The following is a 22,562-nucleotide window of genomic DNA, read 5'->3' as shown; positions in this document are numbered from 1 at the left end:
TTGAAGACCAGGGATGTGGGGCATTAAGTTTCTGCTGTCTGCCCTGAGATGAGGTCCTCAGGCTCCTCAGATATGGGGAATGAAACCTGCATTACTGCCCTCCAGTTGTCATATGGTAGTCATATTTTAATGTCATACATAGCATAACAAGGCAAGGCAAGGACCATTTTATTTGTATAGCACATTTCATACACAATGGTAATTCAAAGTGCTTTACATAAAGAGGAATAATAAAAATAGAACATAAGGAATATAAATAACAGTAAAAACAGAGAATTTTGCTATCTGGATGGATGAGATAGGAAGTCTTAGGGAGTTTTTTGTTGTTGTTGTTGTTGTTGTTGTTGTTGTCCGTCAGAGTGGATCTAAATGGATCTATCCATCAGAGCAGATCTAAATTGATCTTCCTCACACGAAAGGTCTGCTACCTGTTAAGGCACTTCAAACTGATAAACAAAGTTTCAATCTCCCCTTATGCCAAGACACCTCAAAACAGAGTGCCCAGTGTTTTAAATATTCAGTGATTAAAATTAAGAGGTTTAATTTGCATCAAAGAACAAAAGTTAGTCAGCAAGCACTTTCGGTTTTGATCTGTGAACCTTTCTGCATTAATAACACACACGCACATACACACACAAACCCTTGGCTGCTTGGCAAATCATGCGACCTTCTGCAACACATGGGATTTATGCTCATCCAGAGAATGTTACTCTTTTAGGTAAGGCTAGTTTGAAAACACGTGTTTAATATATACTGTATATTCAATTAAAAAAAAAAAAAAAGGTATGCAGTGATTTATTTTAGCACTAGGGGTCACCATTAGAAGCACCATATCAGAAGAGGCTTTGGCAAAATGATGTTTGACTTGGCAGTTGAGACTGGACAGATATTAAATCAGAAAAATATAATATAATATAATATAATATAATATAATATAATATAATATAATATAATATAATATAATATAATATAATATAATATAATATAATATAATATAATATAATATAATATAGAGTGCTGTTATAAATAAGATGTACTCTGATATTCAACAAGGTCAGACTGTAACTGTGATATTGCTTTAATGTAACAAAAATCAATATTGGGTAATTTAGACATATTACTCATCTTGAGTAGTGGTGGTAATGTTTTGAATGTATAGAAACCTATATGTTATTGAATAGCCTATATAGTGATATATATATATATATATATATATATATATATATATATATATTACATCACTGTTTTCAAAAGGGATGGTTAAAGGGTTAGTTCACCCAAAAAATTGATTTCTGTCATTAGCCGGCATTCAGACATAAACAAGGAAGCTCTGCAATGTTCAAAGTTGTTATTTTTGTTTTATTTTTGCAGACAAAAAGTATTCTCGTCACTTCATAACATTAAGGTTGAACCACTGTAGTCACATTGACTATTTTAACCATGTCTATACTTCTCTGGACCTTGAAAGTGGTAATTTCAATGCTTTCTATGGGATATAAAAAATACCTCTCAGATTTCATCAGAAATATCTTAATTTGTGTTCTGAAGATGAACGAAGGTCTTACAGGTTTAGAACGACATGAGGTACTTACAGAAATTTCATTTTTGGGGGAACTAACCCTTTAAGCGAGCAATTAAATGACAGAGTTACTTGTCCACATCTGCTGGTTTAATGATGTTACCTGCAGAAATGGTCACTAAACAGGCCAATCACTGTTGAAAACTGTAATTAACTGCTGTAAAATATAGTATAATATATTCGGGGTGCATTAGACCTCTTGAGAAATGCATTAGAGAATATATATATATATATTAAAAAAAAAAAAAACAATACTTATTTAAAGATTTTCAAAAATAAGTTGTAAAAGGAAATCACCTGGGGAATTTAAGACCTACAATGTGCAAGTGAAGTTCCTGTTTTCAGATGATAAGCTGATGCCAAAACTGACTCAGGCCATCTTTTGCTGAGTGTCTTAGTGAAACGGAAACTCTGTTTTCCTTCATTCTCTATTATTTCCTAAATTACAGAGTGTTATCTGTTAATACAATGCATGATGGGGGAAATACATCCCAGAGCATCACTTATCATAAAAGCCAGCAGGAAAGCATTCTCACGGACCCTTCAGTGCAGTGGCTTACCAATCATAGCTGTTAGCCTTCTTTTGGAAAGCTATTTTTGAACAGACATTCTGAATAGTAATTAGAAAGAGGAATGCTTTGTTGATGTGCCAGATCCTGAATTTTCCATTTTACACCCCCATTTATATTCCTAATTGAACTTTCCGGACCATACTAAAACAATCATTTTGGGTAAACTATAACTATAATACACTCCTGCCAGTTTCTTATTTTGATTTATTTCATTGTATGAACATTGTTTGACCCCAGACAGAAACGACTATGGATACAAGTCACATTTCTGAATATTTTGTGGTAAACCTTCAATAATATTTTCTTACTGAGTTTTATTAGGTCAAAGAAATGTATTTTAAAAGAATATGTTAGAAAAATATTCATTACTGAATTACTCCCATTATTTTAGCACATCACTGGGATCTCTGGGATCCCAAGCATACAAATAGTGAGTACATTTCAACAAAACATGAGGGTTAACACTTATAAACGTTAGTATAGCCTATAAAACCATGTGTAGCGTATGGAAATGTCATGAAACATGAAATATTTCAATGTACATCCATTTAAGAAAATTTCTTAAGATTGAAGTATTGTATTGTTATTATTTGTAATGGCTTTTTAAAGTAAGTTCAATATATATTCTATATCTGTTAATTGACGCTAGAATCGAACACTAAACAGTGGGAGGGACAGAATACAGTAGGCGTAAGCGCGTGCCCACTCCTCGCGCACCAGCGACTTGTCTTGCAATTCTGTCACTGTCGCGCGCTCTCCAGCACATAGGATAGAGATACAGCTAATGGTTACGCGAACAAAGGTTTAGCGGTCACTTTGCGAGCAAAGCTTCAAAATTTATTTACAGGTTTAAAAAGTATACAAAAGGACGTACGTTTGTAAGAGAGTCTTCATTGTCCTCAGGACGCAGCACCCCAGAACTTCGATTAATAAAATCCAATGCCACATCTCCAGTAAGGTAAGGAAGTTCACGCTACCCACAATACAACTGTAATGCAATTGAATACCTTTCATCATTTAGGTAAAGACTACTTTTATTAGCATCTTTGTTCTGAAGTTTTTGTCTGCTGAAGTTTCCATCTTCTTCCCTGACCTACTTCTTGAAGTCTGTTTTTGATGTGCTTATATGACTGCTTTTTCTTAGGGTAACTCTTCAGTTCAAACAAACCATATAATTCATGCAAACTAAAGTTGTATAATCAATAATGTTTACTGTAAATGCACACTTCACAACAGTGTAAACTTATATAGGTTGATTTATAGGTATTTATTAGCTCACACATTGTTCTTATTCCAAAAATAATGGGTTTCTTGTAATTATTGTGCAATTTAGCTGTTGAAACAAAAATGTCCGTTGACTTTTTTCAGAACAAATCAGGGACAGATGTGATCTTGAACAGGTGTAGACAGACTGATGCTCCTTTATCCATCATGTGTTTTTGTCCTCAAAGATGACAAAAAATCCATAATATGCATAATAAAACGTGTTATATTTGTAAAAAGATGCACATATTTTGTATTTAGAGAGTGGATTGAGCTTGATGCTTGTCATAATACAAATATCTGAGTCATGGCTGTGTAATGTGAAGGACAATGGTGAAATGACACACTGCCCTAAACATATTTTATCTTTCTTTGAGTCTCTGAGTCATATCAGAGCCATAAAGTTTTTGTTTTGTTTTCACTTTTGTAGTTGATCCAGCAGGAATGCATATTTGAGTTTTGCTTGCTTCCCCACCTGACATTGTGGAGTGTTAATAGCTTGCAGACACAAGCAAACCCCAGTGTCACAAAACCATATTTGGCAAAAACAAATATGTATAAATATACACATTAACCCACCCAGGAGATGTTGACCTTGACCTTGACCTTGGATCTAGTTAATTCCAGACAATTAAAAGGAGTCCACTACTTGTTTCTCCATCCAGACCACAATATCCCATAGAACAGGACAGACTTATGAATAGGAGTGAAGAAAGAATTACTAGTACCTGCCAATGGTTCCACATCTGGAGAGCAGAAACTCTAATTGATTTCCACAGGAGAAACTTTTCACCTTGACAGCAGCATACTAAGGTCCTCATAAAAAACATCTGCTGTTGATATGATTTCTCTGTTGGGTCATGAGCACTGGGTTGGCAGTGACTCTTTAACTGAAATTCTTCTTGGTTCGGTAGTTCACAGCTGATTGTGTTATTAGATAATTTATGTGATGATATTAATTGTAAATTATCAGCTAATAAACTAGAATTGATTTCTGTAAAGGAATCTGATATGTAAAAAGAGAATTTAACATTTGAATTTACGTTTTGCAAATCTGTAAAGTGACTTTATATGAGTTCAGCATAAAAAAAAAAGCATAGAGAAAAGAACATGCAGAGGTCAGTGGTGATGAGATGGGGGTGTTTTGTTAATGGATGAGGACGGTGGGTAATATTTCCACCACATGCTTACATAAGCCTCTCTAACTCATGCTTTTTGCAGGCAGAGGCCAGAGGAGGGCTTTGGATCTGCACGGTTCTGCTTCCCATCTCTTTATACTATGAAATAAAATAAAAATAAAGTTCCTTTATTAGCATTGATGGTTCCATGAAGAACCTTTAATATCATGGAACCTTTTCATTACACAAAAGGTTCTTTAGATTTTTAAAATGTTCTTCACACTAAGAAAAAATGGTTCTTTTAAGAACTGTTTACTGAAAGGTTCTTTTGGGGAACCAAGATGGTATCGCTGTGAAAACCTTCTTTTGGAAACTTTATTCTTTTATCAATTGTTATTTTTTTAAAGGGTCATATAATGCCACTTTTACAAGATGTAAAATAAGTGTCTGATGTCCCCAGAGTATGTATGTGAATTTTTAGCTCAAAATACCCAACAGATCATTTTTCATAGCATGATAAATTTGTCATTTTTTGAGGGTGAGCAAAAACGCTCCATTTTTGTGTGTGTCCCTTTAAATGCAAATGAGCTGCTGCTCTCAAGAAGAGGGCGGAGTTTCAAGAGCTCATCTTAGCAGTGCCGCCTACCTCATGCAGACTCATTTAAAATGTTAGAAACTGTTCAGCCTTTTATATTCAAAACGGAGTTGGACAATTGCATTGCATTTTTGGTAACTCATTTTGCAATTTGTTTACTTTTGTTTTCACATCCCTGTTTATTTTCACTGCAGAACCACCACAGAGTTGTAGAGTCAGTGACAAGATCTGTGATCTTTGCTCCGATCCGAAAGTCGGTGGTATTGGAGAGGCTTGAATCACAGCCGCAGTGCTGGTAGTCATTAGGAGAGGGGAAAGTGATGTTGTTTTGAAGGGCCTGTTTGCACGGAAGAAAAGAAAACAACCCATCTAGGTTGAAATATAAAATCATTGTTTGTAAATCTTATGGAGAACTCTTGAAAAATGATAATGACAGCCAACAGTAAAGCTTTTCTTGTGATTGTAGTGTTTCAGAACAAGTTTATGATCTTAAATCATTGTATATTATGAGGAGTGGTTACAAAAAGTAATTGTTTCTTATTATATCAGTCAGAGAAAAAGTAATTGTTACATAAAAATCCACTCCTTCATATTTGGGACTGACATTTGAAGCGATCGATTCTACCGCTGTTGTCCTGCCATCTCAGAGTTGTATTTTAAATCAGGTAGACGACAGGGGAAAAATAATAACCCTCCTCATTTTTTCCTTTTGCTTTAGCATTATGGAAAAGGCATATCGGCACTGTGCTGAAGTTTGTCCCATGAGATCCAATCGGAAAATTCATTGTGGTAAAATATGAGGTCAGGACACACTGTCTTTTATATGTAAGAGACAGAAAAAGATAGATTTGACTATATGCATGTGTATTGTGAGAGAGTGTGTGTGTAGTGTCTACTGATGGGAAATGGTCACTGGATGACAGACCTGTATTTTCTCTCAAGATGTTTCCTTTTGTTTGTGTCTGTTAAACTCCCTGGTGTTCTGTTGAATGAGAGGAGGAGACAGTAGAGACCTGAGGACTCGGATATTGTTATTTATCTTACAGACAGTGAATTGTAAACACATTGTACGTTAAATCATAGATCCTCAAACACAAGCACATCCGATGGAAATGGAAGAAAGATTTAGATGGAAATTTAGTTTTGACACAGATTTTGTTGGCAGCACAGGAAATTACCCCTCTGTTTCCTCTTTTCTTCTCTTGTGCCCAGGACATCCTGAGTCCAGCATCTGGCAAATACCTGCCCTCTTTCTCTGTCTCTCCTTCTAACTCTCATCCTGTTATTTCTGCCTTGTTGTCAAATATATATGTCCTACACATATCATAAAAGGGTTAGTTCTCCCAAAAATGAAAATTATGTCATTAATTACTCACCCTCATGTCGTTCCACACCCGTAAGACCTTCGTTCATCTTCGGAACACAAATTAAGACATTTTTTATAAAATCCGATGGCTCAGTGAGGCCTGCAGATAATTATTAACACTTTCAAACGCCCAGAAAGGTACTAAAGACATATTTAAAACAGTTCATGTGACTACAGTGGTTCAACCTTAATGTTGTGAAGCGCAGAGAATACTTTTTGTGTACGACAAAAAAACAAAATAACAACTTTATTCAACAATATCTAGTGATGGACGATTTCAAAACACTGCTTCATGGAGCTTCAAAACTTTACAAATCTTTTGTTTTGAATCGGAACGTGTATCAAACTGCCAAAGTCACATGATTACTTTTATTCAGCAGGGATGCATTGAACTGATCAAAAGTGACATTTATGATGTTACTAAAGATTTATATTTGGAATAAATGCTACTCTTTTGAACTTTCTATTCATCAAAGAATCCTTAAAAAAAGTGTATCACTGTTTTCACAAAAATATTAAGTAGCTAGCACAGCTGTTTTCAACATTGACAATAATTGAGCAACAAATCACATATTAGAATTATTTCTGAAGGATCATGTGACACTGAAGACTGGAGTAATGATGCTGAAAATTCAGCTTTGCCTTAGATTTTAAAATATATTTAAATAAAAACAACAGTTATTTGAATATTTAATAATATTTCACTTTCTTTACTGTATTACTGATTTATTTAATACATTACTGAGTGCGCCTTAAAGTTTACATTCAATTCAGAGTTTTGAAAATGCATTATGGCAAGGGACACTTTAACATTTGAGAAACCTCTGGATTGGGGTTAAAATACTATTGTCTTCATTGTGATGGGAGTGAGAGGAGGAGGAGGAGAATCTAGAAGCATTTCTATGGAGTCATTTTAGGGGCAGACAGAGAGTGATGCGTTTCTTTTCCTCTGGTGAAAACCTTTTTACTCTCAAATGCTCAGATTCAGAAACATCTGGTTATTTTTTCAGCTGTAAAAAAGGTGATAAAAAGATGGTTTCAATAAGCAGCAGGCTTCCTCCTCACTCTCCAGAAGGGCTCTGCAGCGATGGCCAGTTGAGTAAATCAGAAAGCTTTAGGAGGAATGTACTGGCAGCGAGTGGACTTCCTCTTGGGAGATGAATGATGGCAAACGGGTGATGCAGTGATATTGTGTGGTACCAAATCCCTGAATTGCCTCATTCAAAGCATTATCCTCTACGTTCTGTCAAAAGCTAAGAGAGAAATAGCAGATCTTTAAGCTGGCAAACAGAAAAAATATTTTAGCATTGCTTTACAAAGATATTTTGTTGGAAAAATACGAGGGCTTTGGTTTCATCATGCACCTGGATTCTGTCCTAATGCTTTTTCTGAGTGCTGCACTCCTTTTTGCACTTAGGGGAGGCTTGGCGTTGTATGTCACACTCAATTGAATGGATCCAGGTCTGGTCCAAATCTCTGAAAATGCAATAAATAAAATTGCGAAAAATATGAATAAATATAAATGTAAAGATAAGTACATGAATTTATTCATCACAGCATAGCTTTATCATCAACCTGCTGCAATTTGTCCATCTGTCTCCTCCATTCTTCTGATCCAAATGTTTGCTATTCTGTCCCATAAATAAATGGGCCTCTAAAGGTAAATTCCTGTGTGGGACAGCTTTACTATACCCAGGACATGCAGTACTGCCCAGACCCATACAATAAAACAACACAGAGAAGGGGAAAATAGCACACATATGAAAAGTTCCTTAACTGCGGAGAATGAGCTTGAGTCCATATTAGTGTTTGCAAATAAATTTGCCAGCCAACAGCATGTTGATTTAGACCAGATGCAAGGGAGGTTGGAGTCTGTTATCTCACTTCACTCTTGTGGCAGTTCATTAACCAAACTAAAGCAAAAAGAAATGGCGATCCTCTAAACAAAGTGAGAGGACTTTAGTGTACTGCTGATATATGATGCCTCCTCTCTCACGGAGATGATGAGGACTGTCTGAACAGCTGTCAACTGAGCAGCGAACAGCTAATTATAATTAAAATAAATGAAAGGAATTGTAACTAAGCAACTTTTTTTTCCTGAATAGTGAAGCTAAAGAGCTTTTCTCTGCATGGACGGAGGTTTTGTCTAAAAAACTAAATGATATTTAATGTAAAAAATTATATGGCCAATAAGTCATAATTTAACTCATCAAAATAATTTAAGCAATTTCAACTTTTTTTACAAGTTAGCTATACAAGATTCAGTTTAATTTTTTTTAAGTCAGTTTAATTTAAGTTGAAATAACTCGTACAGCCACTTTGATTATACTTAAAAATTTAAGCAACTGAACTTTTTTATCTACTTGTATTGGAAACAAATAATATCAATATTTATTTCTTCCATTGTAATATCCAGATTTGAATATTGAAATATTTTTTTAGATTTTATTTTATATCAAAATTCACTGTACTGTTTTTTTAATGCCAGATTTAAAAATGGGTTCCCACGGTCATGAAAAACCTGGAAATATCAGGGAATTTTAAAATCTGAAAAGCTGAAATTCAAATAAAATGATATTGATGTCCAAAATAATCTAAAATGTGACCCTGGACCACAAAACCAGTCGTAAGTCGCAGAGGTGTTTTTGTAGCAATAGCCAACAATACATTTTATGGGTCAAATTATTTTTCTTTTATGCCAAAAAATCATTAGGATATTTTGTAAATTTCCTACCATAAATATATATAAAACAAATTGTTAGTGGATACGCATTGCTAAGGACTTCATTTGGACAACTTTAAAGGTGATTTTCTCACTATTTAGATTTTTTTTGCACCCTCAGATTCCAGATTTCCTAACAAACCATACATCAATGGAAAGATAATTTATTCAAAACAATTGACCCTTATGACTGATTTTGTGGTCCATGGGGGTCACATATATTTACATTTGTAAATAATAATTAAAAAAAAAAATCTCTATAAAATGATTTTAAAAAGAGTAATTTTTGGGAACCCTTTCTGAAGTACTACTAATCACCTGTATTCATGTTTTCTATTGTAAATTTCACATTTTGATGTATGATGTCACTTTAAAAATCTAGATTTTAGCTCATATTTCTTTAGGTCCTATTATTTCACTGCACAGTTCCACAGTTGTTACGTTTGATGGTGCTGACAGAAGTTCTTTCAGGAAAATGTCCCTTGGTGAGAGGTTGCTCAGCTGACTCCACAGCTGTGATTCTAGGTCTCCAGCCTGGAATGATGTTCCTTTGGGTCCTATTGGGACCGCGGCACTCTTTTTCTCCTCCTTTCTCTCTCTCGCATGTGTTCTGACAGTACGCCCAGACCGAGGGCCTCACACACATACACAAGCCAGCTCTGCACTCATGGAAATCTGCAATCGATTTAGCCAGCAGAGGAGGGGGCGTTAAACTAGAGACCCCCCATTTTAAGAGAGCTGTGTATATAGGCATATGTGCACGTGGAGATCGAGTATGCTCATGTAGGCTTGTGACGATTGGCCTGGCTGTTTCTTTACACACATACACATTTGTTCAGCATTTCCTCTCTATGGATGACATACTGCATGCTTTGTTGTACTGACAGGGGAAACGCAGCTCATCTCTGTCCTGCAGTAATGGCCAATCATTCATGAATATGTGATTGATATGCCAGCACAGCTGGAGCTAAAATTAAACTAAATCTTCTCCCTATCAGTCTTTTGGCCTAACAATCATTGTGACAGAAATTTCAGAGAGCAATTAACTAAACTGGGTCACAGTCCCAAGTGCAATAAGCAAAAGATTATAAGAGCCTAGACTTTTAGGGTATCCAGCTTTCATTTTATCCCTGTAATGGAAGAATAGTGTCCATGCTTGTTTATGCTGTGTGTATTGGAAAAACAAGGAGGATAAATCATGTTGAAGCAGCGGTCATGATGTTATGTTTGGCTGTGTCACTGAAATTAAGAGGGTAACCTCACCTCTCCCTTTGGGAAGAAACAAAAACTGGAAAACATACTTGTAATTTCTCTCAAAGCCTCTTTCTTAAACAAAAGCAGTTTACAGAACTTAAAATCTCAGACCATCCTCTGTGATCTCTTTTATTATATGAGTTTCTCATGCCTTTTCATTTGTTTAGATTGAGAATGCTCACATATTTTAATACTAAAACTCCTTGGAGTTCATGGTGTTTTGATGGAGAACTAACAAACAAGCCCTTCTGTATATTTCACAGTATATTTTGCATTGATTTGAGGTGAGGGATTATACAAAACAACCCAAGCTGGGTTAAATATGGACAAACCCAGCATTTGGGTTGTTTTGACCCAACAGTTGGGTCAAATGTTTATCCAACCTGCTGGACAGTTTTATTTAATTCAACTATTGTTTAAAAAATTACTATATGGCTAGCTTAAAATGTACCCCAAATAGGTTTGAATTAAAAAATTCAGACACATAATTACTAGAGGCAACAGTAATGATCAAAAGGTGAACATTTATTAATAAGCAATTTAATAAATGTTTATTATTTTATTATTATTTATTAAACATATAAATAAATGTTCATTTCAAACCTATTTTGGGTTCATTTTAAGTAAGCAATATAGTCATTTTTAAACAATAGTTGAGTTAAATAAATCTACTCAGCAGGTTGGATCAAAAATTTAACATTAGGGTCAAAACAACTCAATTGCTGCGTTTGTCCATTTTAACCCAACTTGGGTTATTTTTAACCCAGCGTTTTGTATGGAAAGGAGAATATTGACATGTATGCATTAAGCAGACACTTTTATCCAAATCGGCCTACAATAGGGGAAAATAAAATCAACATTGTCACAGTGCCAACAATATTCATAGTGTGCAATGTCAGGTTTTATTAGAAAGCTAGACTAGGAAAACTTGGCTCTGGAACAATGATTCTGCAGTCATGAAAAGGTTAAATGACTCATTCACAGTTGGCATCTGTCTTGATATTTGTGGGTGGACATCTCTGACCACACTGGAGGCAGAGAGGAAGAGGAGGAGTAGAGGAAGAAGTGAGTAGTAGGAAGAAGTAAGCTAGGGAGCATTTCCGGTGAGATAAGGATGTAAAGAGTCACGCTGCAGTGTTAATCAACATTCCATTGAAATTATTATCAATTTCCTGTTCAGAAAAAGCATTCGTAACAGGAATAAATACTCTAGATTTCATAGTTTTGAGTCATGGAGGTGGATGTTTCATTTTCTGTTTTTTTTTTGGTTTTTTTTAAACAAGAAATCTACAGGCAATAATAACAGTTATAGTTCATTAAATGACTTTCAAATTCGATATTAACATTACAATTAAATTTAAAACAAAAAGAAGTTTTTTTTCTGCTTTGGTTTTTGCCTCTACATGTTCTGGGCCATATAAATTATGGTCCATGTAATTATGGTGGTGCTTGGTCATGTCTTTTTAAAGAGTGCAAACCTCAGAAGTGCCCATCTCTTTAACTTCTCTGCCTCTGAGGGTTTGGTTTAGCATTGTGACAATCACCATGGTTTGTGAACACGAGTGTGTGCTTTTATGTGAATATAATTTGATATTTTTGTGGTTGTGTGCACCTATACGTAAAAAACCCAAACATAAATATGCGCATAATATAAAAACTCTGTATTTTTATATAAATGTGTTTTGTTTGTTTGGCCACCACGTGCCTTAGGCCCCAGTAAAGCCACAGTCATGTATTCTGTGGTTATATGGTCTACAATGTCTAGCAGGAACCAGCTGTCAAACTGTGAGGTCCCCCACAAGGCCTCAGGACCTCTCGGCTCCATGCCTTTAAATGGCAGAAAACTTAACACCACTTAAAACACTCAGGCTGAAATATCACTACAGACAAAGCCAAAAATAAAGCTTCATCTGTCCATTTTTGGTCGTACTGACCTGGCTTGCCTTTTATCACAAAATGTATCACACCCTGATGAGAAACTTTTTTCTGTTTATAGAGTACTGTCGTCTTTCCTGACTCTTAAAAATATACATCAGTACGACCACAACACAACTGTTGTGATGACAGCAGCCTTATCGTTGTGTCTGTGCGACTGTAGTTTCCTCCAAGCGTGAGGTCATGCAGATATAGCGGGTATGACATAAGCCAGCTGGGCAATACCCTCAGAATTAGAATCGGTTACCGCTCACCAACACAAACACACAAGGTCAAGTTTGCCTCGGAGATACATGAAGCCGATGCAGGGGTGTGGTCTCTGATGGATATCTTGAATCAGTTCTCTTTGATGTCTGCTAGGTCGGTTTCTGCGGTCTGTGCGAGCGTGGAAGAGTGGTGTCTGACCCTAAAGAGATGGCGAGTGTTAAGAGAGAGAGCGATAAAGAAGGAAGGGCCCCCACATATCCTGTTTTTCTCTTTTTAGAGAAGCTACAGACCGGCCACAGAGCAGAGCATGACATAAGCTTCTGTTCCACAGCCAAACCCAACGAAGGCAGACACTGTCAGTCTCACTGAATCCTAGAGCTAGATCTGAAACAGAGTATTAATTGAACGGATGTTCATTTACCATGTCAGTTAAGCCAGTTTGACTTTCTTCTGTGAAGCACAAAAGGAGGAAAGTTGCTCTTTTCCATACAATTAAAGTAGGACTAGTATAATTTATTAATAAATCATTCAGGGGTGCGTTTCCTGAAAGCATCGTTAGTCAACTATCGTCGTAAGTCCCATTCCACTCTATTGGTAATGACGGAACTTGCAAACATAGTTTGCTTTGGGAAACACACACCAGATTAATTGACCATCATTTGTCGATTCATTGAAAAATCTGACAGATTCAAGACAGAAAATAACTTAAATTTGGGTCTGTTCCTCACGCAAAGTTAAGACCCCCAAATATGATGGTCCCCTTGTAAAATATTACCTTTCTAAAATATATTTGTTTACAGCATTTATGTTGTGCATTGTACTAAAAAAACAAATGCATATATACAGTGGCAAGAAAAAGTTTTTGAACCCCTTGCAGAATCTGTGAAAATGTGAATAATTTTAGTAAAATAAGAGAGATCAAACAAAATACATGTTATTTTTTGTTTAGTACTGTCCTGAGTAAGATATTTTACATAAAAGATGTTTGCATTTAGTTCACAAGACAGAACAATAGCTGAATTTATTAAAATAACCCCACTCATAAGTATGTGAACCATTGATTTTATTCATTGATTATATAAATATATAGATATATATATATAGATATAGATATATATATATATATATATATAATTTTAAAATAATTTAGATAATTTGACCCCCTGGTATTGTTCATTTGGGGGTCACACTTGTGTTGTTGTTGTGTTGTTCATGGTCAAAAGTTTAACTTTTTTTTCTTCAGTAAAATCAATGTATTATATATTTTTGTTCAATAATATTTTTTTCTTTTGTATTTTGAGAGAATTTCATGCCATTAATTAATATTTGTGCAATAACTATGATACATTTTTTCGTATTGAAAATAATAAAGTAATTCGAATTTTTGATTACTTTTCAATTATAGCTGTATTTCATGTTAAAATAGAGACAATGCCTTTAAAATCCAATTTTTGAAGGCAGATTAGTGCCATCTGGTTGGATGAGAAAAACCCCTGTAATGCCATGGTGTAACCACTAGATTCCTATATAAAAAGCTTATAAATAGTTGTTTTTGGACATAAATACTTATTTTTAAGTTATTTTAAGTTGTGGATTTAGATATTTAGACATTCTCAAAGACTACTTTTTGTCAAGGTTTAGTTTTTTTTTTTTTGAAATGTTGATTTGAAATGTCAATTTTTGCATTAATTTTACTAGGAATTGTGGCAATTTTAGAGTGTCACCCCTTCATTGCTGTGTACTTTTTCTGCATCGTGGCTGATTTATAGATTGTAAACAAAAAATCTCTGTATTTTTATATTTTTGCCTATTTCCCATTCATTTTTGACCACAAACAACACAAGAGGTCTAAAATGACCAAACAACACCAGAGGGTTTATTTGATAATTATAATAAATAATAAAAACGTGCACTTTTTTATAAAAATATTTGCTTTGACAAATACAAAATGTTTTGAAATAGAAAATACATAAAAGGCACAGGCACATATATACCCAACTTAGAATGCTAGTCTTACAATAGGACTTGATGCTTATTTTAGGAGGCATGTTTAGTCATCCATATTTTCTTTCTCAAGCAGTTCTTTCCAGCAGTGTTTGTATGGTTTCCATCACAATTACTTGGGCAACAGCATGTGAGAGCTGGGTATAGGGGTGTTTTAGCTTAAGGGTTGGCAGACAGCAGCCAACATGTCACTTCATCTGCTAAGAGTGTTTGGGTTTGAGACCTCTGTTACTCATACTGTAAAGAAAAGTATTACAAATCCATCTGTGCTGTGAACAGCCATTCCCCTCAAAGCTCTGTGTTTTGTCTTTCTGTTAAAAGTAAAAAAAAAAAAAAAAAAACAGAAACGTGTTGCTGTTTGCAGAAAGGAACAAATTGTGGTACTGCCTTTACAGTATTTCATAAGCTAACAGTAATGTAAAAACAGACAGTCTAAAGCGGAGAGATAAAGCTTGGGAAGAAATTAATGAAAATTTAACAGTGTCTAATAAAGCCAACATTCCAGCTATTCCTATACATCAAAAGTAGATTTTCTTCTTTTGTTCTCTTTCGAGATGTTGGTGTTTACTGCATTTTTAATTATTAAGTTTTTAAAAGAACATGTAAAAGAATGTAAAATACTAAAATCAAATATTCAATTTAAATATGTAAATTTGATCATTTATTTCAATAATTGTATAATGACAGACAAATAAAATAATAGAACCCCAGAAACGTATCCATTGTCACCGGAGATGCATCAGAACAGCCTCTAGCTGCCAGTTTATGTATTTTTCCAGTGCAATTATGGCTTGTATGGCTCGTAAGTGGATATTCTGGCGGTTCAGACCCGGCACCTATATGACGCCTTCCCACAATCCCACCAAACTCTGCTGTTCTTGTGTGGCTGCAATGTTTTTTATGAGCTAGGTAATGTACGTAAACAAAATTGCACCAAACTGCATAAAACCAGCCAGCAAAAATTGTTTGGCATGAGAATTATTTTTCTAGTAGAGACATAAACAATTCTTTTACAGTATGAAACTATAATACAAAATATAGCGGGCTTGCCAAACCCATGCGTTTACCATAGAAATACACATCTCCACAGTCTTTGAGATTACTGAAGCATTAAACATGGAAAAACGGGTGGGGTACAATATTGTACTGACTCACTAACCCCTGGTTTATTGATGAGGGGTTGACTACCCCCACACTTAAAGACACATAGACAATGTGGTGCTACACTGAACCCAGACCACAGCCAGCAAAACACTCTGTGGTGCAGAGGCTGAGAGTGTGTTTTGAAATTCAGCCCCAGATGTTTTATATTATGGGGCTTTTATGCCAGTTTACCGTAACTGCGATTTACTGGTTTAACTGGAGTTAGTGTGTCTGAGCCAGGACTGGGTTTTTGGTCAATTGACAGTCAGCTCTACATTATTCCTTGACCTCATCTCTCTGTCTCTTTCTGGCAAGGTAAACAACGGTGTGGCAAATAACATACAACCGTGCTGCCAGAACAGGAGCAGGTCAGCAGCAGACCATGGTTAAAATAGTCTGTAGTAATCCTTCGCTCACTCAATCTCAGTCTTTTGAGATGTTTTTATGAGGTTGTTTTGCTGAAGTTGAATGTGGATGAAACTGACTATAATTTGAGTGGTTACTGGAGTCATGAGCTCTGTCTCTTTCTGGCTTTGAAGATTAATGTAATGTTTAGCTCAATAATGTAGAGTCTGGTGATTATGGAAGGGATAATCCACGGCTAGGTGTGCATTAAACAATTTTGATGCACACATGAAGGCAAAGAACCACCCGACGCAAAGCTAGGTGTGTATTAAAGTTTATTATATGGTTACTTGCTAGCATGGACAAATTTAAAGGATTAAAATTTCCTGATAATTTACTCACCCCCATAAACATTCAAGATGTTTATGTCTTTCCTTCTTCATTTGAAAAGAAATTAAGGTTTTTGAGGAAAAAGTTTCTAGGATTTTTCTCCATATAGTGGACTTCACTGGGGTAAAACGGGTTGAAGGTCCAAACTCCAGTTTCAGTGCAGCTTCAAAGGGCTCTACACGATCCCAGGTTTGACTTTATTACTTTACTTGGTGATTAGCTTAGAGCTGCAGCTAGGAAAATAATACAACAACTGGCCTAGCAACAACATTACAGTTTTAATTTATATAATATTAATCTGCAATCCAAGTTATTGCAGTTATTAATTACTATATGGACTAGTCAGCTAACATATATTCTAGCTATTTATCATATAATTAGGCTTATCAAGTCAAAAGATGGCACTGTTGTAATGAGCTATTCTAAGTTTGAGGAGACTGCCGAGTGATATACTATGTTTGCTGTATACCAGTAAACGTAATCTGTAACATGCATTTTTCTTTATTATATAACTTATTAAAATTATAAAAAGAATTTTGCCATGGACAATGAAGTATTATTATTATGCAAAAAATTTGCCCGCTCAATGCTGCAATTTACCAATCAGAATCAAGTACTAGGCCAGTAAACTGTTCTCTTTTGTGTGCAACAAACTATTGAAATCAAATTAAATCTAAAAATTGCAAATTCATATAAACTAGGGCTGCACAATTAATCGAATTTGTAATCATGATTACAATTACGGATGCCACAATTATGTAAACATTCAAAGGCGCAATTACAAAAAAAGTCCACTTAGATTATTCTGTGCTTAAAGGTACAATTTGTGATATTTTTTTCCACTAGAGGTCGCTAGAAGCCTATTCAAAACAAAGGCATAGTTTGATGACGCCAAGTTTTAGAGCGGAAAATTGGGACATGTGGTCTCCATCTCAACGGACGGTGCAAAAGAATAGGGATTGGAGTCTGGAAGAACTCATGTTCGTGGATGCGATTATTAACGTTACTGTAGTATGAAGCAGAGCAGGACCGAGTGTTGTGGGAGCTGAACGAGGAGCTGGAGCGATTGATCAACACACGCCTCACGAGCAGCGGGACTTTTATTATGACACAGTCGCCGGCGCCGCTTCCGCTTTTCCGGTCATGAGTTTACGGGAGCTGTCCGTGTCGCCAGAACCAGCGGCAGATGGTAAACAGTAATTATGTTCCATAAAGAAGTAACACAATCCACCATAAAAACGTGCAAGAAGTAAATAAGGAACTGCTTGAAGCAAGCTAGTGGTTTGCTGGACGCTAGACACTACTTCCGCATTTGTCCACGACACTGTTGTCATGTGGTTTCTACGTCAGTAAAGGCGGTAACAAAGGGTAACTGACGTCATTGACAGGCGACTGCACTGCCCAGTGTCACTGTTTAGAATGGGAATTTTCTCATGATTTACAAGTAGTTGAAAACATTAGAGATATTGTTTGTAATCAGCTGGACAAAATATATAAAACTAGCCTAGTGGTTTTTGGATATTTTACTGCAAAATTTTTACATATTGTACCTTTAAGTTTTTTTTTTTTTCTACGGGTTATCTTGAGGGTTTTTTCCCATTGTTTTAATTTTAGTTTTAGTATAATACCATGCATATTTTTACTTTTTTTATTATTATTTAAAGAAGAAACTAAACCAATGTATATTTGACATTTGAGGCTTAATGCTATAGAAAAGCAATAGGTTTTTCAGAAAGAGTGTTTTCAGCTTGTTTATTTTCTTATAAAATATGGTATGCAGTTGCTTCTAACAATAGTATAAAGCTATTCAAAACATTATTCCGTGTAAATTGTGATAAACGTAATTAATATTCACAATTCCAATTTTAAGGGAATAATAACAATAATCGACAAATTGTGCAGCCCTAATATGAACTGCAACAACAAATTGTGCATTTTAACAGACACTTTGAGGAGCAGACACATGACCTCACTCAGAGATAAGCACCCTAACCCATGGCCAAAGATCTGGTTACTGTTGTGTTCCCACTATATTTCTTAAAACAGAAGGGCTGAATACACTTGCTTTCCAGCTGTATAGTTCGCTCATTTTCCGAATGGTCATGAATTTGTGTTCGGTCCTGCGTCTTCCAAGTCCTGATGTCAGCTTTGGATGCTCTCTGGAGGGGCAAAGAGGTTTATGTGTTATTTTAACGAATAATACACAAATCTCATTCTTTGTTGAAGAGGACTTCTACAACAGTCGATTTAGAAAGACATGTTTAATGTTTAAGAGCTTATTTTTCTCATTTTCCAGTCTTTCCCCAATATATTTCACTGCAGGTTTGGCAGTTTCAGTATATGTGTTTCTTTGCTTGAATGAGCGTGTGTTAGTTGGATCCTGCCAGGATATCTGCTCTTTGCTACATTTGTCAGTGGTCTGTGGAATTGGTGGAGAACTGGAATGATTATTATGAGTTGTTATATGAGAGACTATTTATGCATGAGGGTCCATAGGGTCCAGAGCTATTATGCAACCTTTCTCTCTCTCTGTCTCTCTCCTTTTTTGTTTCCCTCTCTTTCTGGCTGTCTTTTTTGATGGCTCATTTTTCTTTTCTTCTTATTTTCCTTTCCCCGTGTCCCTCCGTTCCAAATAATGACTAATATTTTCTCCTTAAATTAGCATGTGGCCCCAAGCAGTCGTGGAGAGGGACAGGAAAGGAAAGAAGGAAATCTGATCAATGCCATGTGTCCTGTGTGTATGATACTCCTATGTGCCAGCATTAAAAGCTAAAGAGTTTTAAATCCAACTTTAATTCACTCCAATCAGAGCTGAAATTAACTTATGATTAATTTATGAGAAACTGTGACTGCGTGTTCATTTTTTTTCTTTTTTCTTTGTGTTCCAAATGTAGTTTGAAAAAAAAAAAAAACATGTGCAATGTACTGTAGTTTAAGGTTCATCTGACCTCAAACGGACACGTTTCAGTGGCTGATTACATAAGATGCTAAACAGAACAGAGTAAAGAACTATTTTTAACTTGACACAGTGTCTTAAAACCACAATGCACATGGTGAGATGTTTAAAAAACAACATGAGACTCAACAGTACGGCCAAGATCCAGACCAGCAACAAAAAAAACCTACTAGAGCCAATAAATTAAACATAGGATACTATGTTCAAAAGTGCTTCAGTTCAGTCAGTTCATTTCCAACAAACACTGCTATGCACTACATTGTAGGACGTTTTATATAAACTGTTATTCTTGTAGTGAGTCTGATTCAAACCATTAATTATCTGATTCAAGGCTGTTTTGTGAATCTTTTTGACTAACTTATGAAAAAGAACTGGTTCAACCAAGTCATTTTTCACTAGTTTTTATTTAGTAAACACTATAACAAGTCTAAAAAGATATCAACACACACAAAGTTTTCCCAATTGTCTATATTTTAAATGATTGTTGTATAGAATCAAACAGTTAAAAACCATGAAAATTCAATCACAATATCCAGCTGCATGAAAAGCTCATATCTGTGTGAATTATTTGCTTTCGTATTCACTTAAAGGGTTAGTTCACCCAAAAAATGAAATTTCTGTTAGTAAGTACTCACCCTCATGTCGTTCCAAACCCGACTTTTGTTCATCTAAAATAATACTGAGCCGGCATACGGAAGCGCTGCACTGCGTTCACTACGTCAACTGCATAGGAGAATGAAAGAGGAGAGACAAAATTGTTGAATAAAGTCGTTATTTTTGTTTTGTTTTTGCGCACAAATATTCTTGTCGCTTCATTATATTAAGGTTGAACCACTGTAGTCACATGGACTATTTTAACAAAGTCTTTAATACTTTTCTGGACCTTTAATGATGGAAATTACATTGCTTTCTATGGAGGATAAAAAAAAGCCTCTTGGATTTCATAAAAAATATCTTAATTTGTGGTTCCAAATAGTGTTGTCACGGAACCAAAATTCCAGTAGTCGGTACCGATACCATGAAACTTTTACGGTTCTCGGTACCAATTTTGGTACCACAGCAAAATCTGTTGTAATTATTTTACTATTTTATATAGCCTATTTTAAAAAATATTAAATATGATTTGGAGTGTGTGTGTTTGTGTGTGTATATAGGCTACCTCAATGAAATAAATTTTGAAATATAAAAATAAAATAAAATAAATAAATGCTCAAACATCCATTGTGTACTGTTGAAAAAAACAGCATGTGCTGTTAAAGTAGGTTTTGAAGCTATATGCTGGACAAATGCTGGTCCTAAACTGGTCCTGCAGGTCCATAGTAGTCCTAAACTGGTCCTGGACCAGCATAAATCAGCTCAAACCAGCATACCAGCTTCAAAACCTACTTTACCATATGCATATGCTTGTTTTTTCAACAGGGGTAAAAGACGTGCTTGTTTATTAAAGCTATTCCATCAGTGAAACAACACACTACAGCCTGTAAAACTATAAAATAAATATTGGTAAATAATGGTAACCTAAATAATAAGACAGTGAAATATTATTTAAAAAAGCATTTGTTTTTTATTTCCACACAAAGACGCGTCATATAGCCAAAGTCCCGTTATTACTTTGATATAGACTGCTTTGCGCTTTGAGAGGGATGTGGGACACGAGCAGGAAAGAGACCATTTCTCTTTAATAATATCTTCATATTATCTCCTGATGTTACAAACAACTAACACTTGTTGTAAAAGGTCTGAAGAGCGAGTTTTATCATCAGACATTCAGGCTATGTTTGATTTAGCGCTGTCAGAGAAAACGAAACTAAAAATCACTGGTGTGTGAAACGCGCTATACAAATAAACTTGACGCGCCTTATAAAGTCTAATAACAAGCACAAACTGTGTTAAAGGATTAGTTCACTTTTAAATAAACTTTTCCTGATAATTTACTCACCCCCATGTCATCCAAGATGTCCATGTCTTTCTTTCTTCAGTTGAAAAGAAATTAAAGTTTTTTATGAAAGCATTCCAGCATTTTTTCCATATAGTGGACTTCAATGGGCACCAAACAGTTGAAGGTCAAAATTAGTTTCACTGCAGCTTCAAATTGTTTAAAACAATCCCAGATGAGAGATAAGGGTCTTATCTAGTGAAACCATTGCTCATTTTCTGAAAAAAATTGAAAATTATATAAGTTTTAACCAGAAATGCTCATCTCGAACTAGTGCTCTTCTTCTTCTTCTCTATTAGAATTCCAGCAGTGTAGACGCTGCTAAGTGTAATACTGCCCTCCAGAGGTCAAAGTATGAACTCATTTTTATATGCAATATGCTAGAGCAAGTATATAACAATTAGCTCAAACTTTGATCTGTGGAGGGCAGTAATACATTTAGCAGCGTCTACACTGCTGGAATTCTAATAGAGGAGAAGAAGAAGAGAGCCAGTTCAAGATGAGCATTTATGGTTAAAACTTATATCATTTTCAATTTTTTTCAGAAAATGAGCGATGGTTTCTCTAGATAAGACCCTTATCTCTCATCTGGGATCATGTAGAACAATTTGAAGCTGCAGTCAACCATTTGGTGCCCATTGAAGTCCACTATATGGAGAAAAATCCTGAAATGTTTTCATCAAAAACTTTAATTTCTTTTCGACTGAAGAAAGAAAGACATGGACATCTTGGATGACATGGGGGTGAGTAAATTATCAGGAAAAGTTTATTTAAAAGTGGACTAATCCTTTAAATAGAAATTGACGTACAAGCAAAAAGGTTTCTTTCCTACAGTGTTTTTCTACTTTACCACAGTAAAGAATGCGAATGGCCTATAGGCCTAAATGCGAACGAGAAACGTTTATAATCCCCCGTGTGAGTGAAAATTTGGGAAAAGAAACAGATGTTCAGTGGAATAACTAATGGAATATTGTTTAATTTTTTGATAATCAGGTGACCAGATCGCGATTCGGAAAACAGAATACGAAGCTTAAATGTATGGACTTGCGTAGCTACCTGTCTCATTCGGCATTGACCAAAATGTTTCTATGGCTGCGATGTCACATTTAATTGCTAACCTATTATTTTTCTGTTAACAAAGCTTTGTGCTTCACTCGTGTCATATTCAAGTAAATAC

General features: G+C 35.3%; 1 protein-coding gene across 1 annotated transcript in view; it reads left to right on the top strand.

The window, feature by feature from the left end:
* The first annotated feature begins 2,907 nt into the window (after positions 1-2,907).
* Positions 2,908-22,562, top strand: part of pear1 (platelet endothelial aggregation receptor 1) — a 48,330-nt gene continuing 28,675 nt past the window's right edge. The window contains exon 1 of the mRNA XM_067407059.1: positions 2,908-3,109. The gene's annotated coding sequence lies outside the window, so the exon portion shown is untranslated. The remainder of the gene's footprint in view (positions 3,110-22,562) is intronic.

The sequence above is a fragment of the Chanodichthys erythropterus genome, chromosome 2, assembly GCF_024489055.1.
Source record: "Chanodichthys erythropterus isolate Z2021 chromosome 2, ASM2448905v1, whole genome shotgun sequence".
In the NCBI taxonomy this organism is placed as follows: domain Eukaryota; kingdom Metazoa; phylum Chordata; class Actinopteri; order Cypriniformes; family Xenocyprididae; genus Chanodichthys; species Chanodichthys erythropterus.
The sequence above is the reverse complement of the archived record's forward strand: the minus strand, read 5'-3'. Positions and strand labels throughout refer to the sequence as shown.